Source organism: Lactuca virosa, chromosome 3, assembly GCF_052849685.1.
Source record: "Lactuca virosa cultivar CGN04683 chromosome 3, Lactuca_virosa_CGN04683_v6, whole genome shotgun sequence".
NCBI lineage: Eukaryota > Viridiplantae > Streptophyta > Magnoliopsida > Asterales > Asteraceae > Lactuca > Lactuca virosa.
Window position 1 is genome coordinate 289,652,755 of NC_136428.1, and position 3,154 is coordinate 289,655,908.

Consider the following 3,154-nt stretch of genomic DNA (forward strand, 5'->3'; position numbering starts at 1 on the left):
TCACTTTCATCTTACACATAGATATGAAGTATTTTATATAAAATACGTGCTATGTGAATATATATTGTTTGTTTATTTGAGATGGATGTGGAAGGAATGATTTATACAGGTTTTTAAATAATATAAACTGTATATGTATTTTTTTTTATCTACAAAAATGTTGGGTAAAACATGGGTAGATGAAATAGTTGGTATGTGATGAAAGATGAGTTGGATAAATGAGATGATCGATGATATAGATCATGAGATAAGGGTGAGTGGTGAAATATGAGAAAAGCACTTATACAAACGTTGTCCCCCGTCATTCAACAGAGTATGGATGACAACCATGGACTATTCTAGATGATCTGTGGAACACTAGCAGGCTCGCAACCTGTAAGTGTGTGAACTATATGTTCATCAGTCATACTCTAAAAACCCATTGACATGTATTGCAGGGAGATTCCTGTGAATAATATTGTCGATAAATAAGAGCTATGGACTTAGCACATGTTGTATAAACCCTGGCAGCTATGGACTTAGTGCCTGTTGTATGAACCCTGGCGATGATGTGACTTCGTGCCTATTCCTTAGGAAGAATACTTAGGAGTGAGTGATAGTTGATTCATAGGGTAAATCCTTAAGAAATAAATAAGATAATTGGGTTGGAGTAATTTGGTTGATTGTTTGATGTTTAAGCATAATAAATTTATTTATTGTGGGTTGAAAACCCTATATGCTCAACAGGCTCCCAAGCCTGACCCACTCAGTTTGTTTGTATCACATGTATCGATACGAAGTTACTATACACTGAGAGATTAAAAGAGATGTAGATCACTAGTGTATGTGAATGTAAGTTCTGTTTGTGCTTATTTTTCTGTATTGACGATGACATCTCAATGGTTTAAGTGAATAAAATACATTTCTTCAGAAATGATTTGATAATATAATTATCAGGTTTTTATGGGAACAAATTCCACAACATATTTTTAAAGGATTACTCTGGTTTTATTTTAAAAGCATAAATTAAATCGGTCTTTTCTGCCCGAGAAATTTGGGGATGTCACAGTTGGTATCAGAGCATTAGTTTAAGCGAACTAGGAATTTGTAGGATTTCTAGACTTAAACTTAGAATGCTAAGTGATGATTGTGAGATGAGTGTCTACCATATTTTAGACACGAGCACTAGTCTACTTTAGGAAAGATGCCTAAAATGCTTTTATGTGCTAAATGCTATATGTTTGCAGTATATGCCATTATTTGTTCGGATCTATGGTCTGTTGCCGACCGGATCTGGAAACCTTATGTGTGTAGGATTCTAAACATATGACTATGACATTAGAACTAACATATAAACGTTTCGGAGTAATAACGAAGATTTAACGTCTATCAAAAATAAAGATCTAAATTCACCTACGATTGGTGTATAGATCGAAATGGCGAGTACTCAAAGTGGATTCGGAAACGATAATCCGCAGCCTGATCAATCACGATGGATGGGGTGCAGGCAATGGTGCGTACGATGTTGGATCAACAGATGGAAGATACAAAACATTTACTTCAACAAAGTAAGGACGAACTTACTATGCCAGTACGTCAGGCATCTGCTCTTGAGGCAACAATCTGGGTTGCTAAGTCTATTGAATAAATGATCAATGACAGGACCGCCAACAAGGTTGAAGTTGGCAAGAAGAGGAAATTTGAGGAGTCTTCAAGGTCCAACAAGAGCAACATGTTCTCAAAGTCTGGCAAAAGGGGAAGTGAATCAAAATGGTGCGAGAAGTGCAAAAAGAAGCACTTCGGGAAATGTAGCGAAGAGGTGACCTGCTACAAGTGTGGGAAGACTGGGCATTATGCCAACAAGTGTCCGTCCAACAAGAGGATGTGCTATGGATGTAACGAGGAAGGGCAGATTTTGAAAGACCGCCCAAAGAAGAAAGAGGCAGCAAGGCCCAATGTTCCACCAAAACCAAAACCAAAGGCATTCCAAATGATCTTTAATGAAGCAGATGGAAATACAAGGGATCAGGAGTAAGGACCTTATATTCCCGAAGCCAAGACATGAAGTAGTAATGTGAATTGTAACAAGTGGTTTAGCCTATTAGAGGCATAGTATAGGGTAAACTTGAACCTCTGTGTAATCGTTTCAAGGAAATAATATAAACCCTGGTTTCGTCATCTGATGAATTGAATGACTATGTGAAATTCTTGTATGCTGTCTTGGAGAACTTCGAGACAATACTTGGGACGAGTATGAGTAGGTGTGAATGGTAGTAGAGGCCTATACTACCAAAAGCACAAGATTCGTACTTGGATCAGAGAAAGTCACAAGGTTACCAAGGAGCTAGTAATTGATTCCGTCTTGTTCTAGTCTGTCGTTACCATCGTTTCGGTAATGACTAAGAAGATGATTGTTATTCTGACCTTAGAGGTCATATCGAATCGAGTCCGACTAAGATGAGTATGTCACGTGGTTCAGAGAACCAAGTTTGATATAGCATTTGACTTAAGCCAAAAGATTGAAGTGACAGATGATCAAAGCGATTAATAGAAGTATCGCGCTCGTTGTTAAAGAAGTTGTGTGAAGCACCGATTCTTTCTTTGCCTGAAGGAGTTGATGACTTCGCAGTTTATAGTTATGCCTCTGCATTTGGGTTAGGTTGTGTTCTGACCCAAAGGGATAAAGTGATAGTGTATGCATCGAGGCAATTGAAAGAGCATGAAAAGAACTACCCCACTCATGATCTGGAGTTGGCAGCGGTAGTATTCGCCTTAAAGATATGGAGGCACTATCTTTATGGCACTAAATGCAAACTTTTCACTAATCATAAGAGTCTTCAATATCTCTTTAATCAGAAAGAATTAAACATGAGGCAAGGGTGCTGGCTAGAGTTACTCAAGTACTACGACTGTGAGATACTTTACCACCCTGGTAAAGCAAATGTTGTTGCTGATGCTCTCAGTCGGAAGGTAAATCTTGAAAAGAAAAGGCCAAGAGCATTGAGAATTGAAGTTGTCTCGACAATTGTGGAAAGTATAAAGAAAGCTCAAGAGGAAGCTTTAGAGCAAAATGACCGAAAGGAAGAACGCTTGGGCAAAACGTTAGTATTTGATACAAACGGTCAAGGAATGAAGGTATTCAAAGATAGAATTTGGCTACCTAAGACGGGAGGAG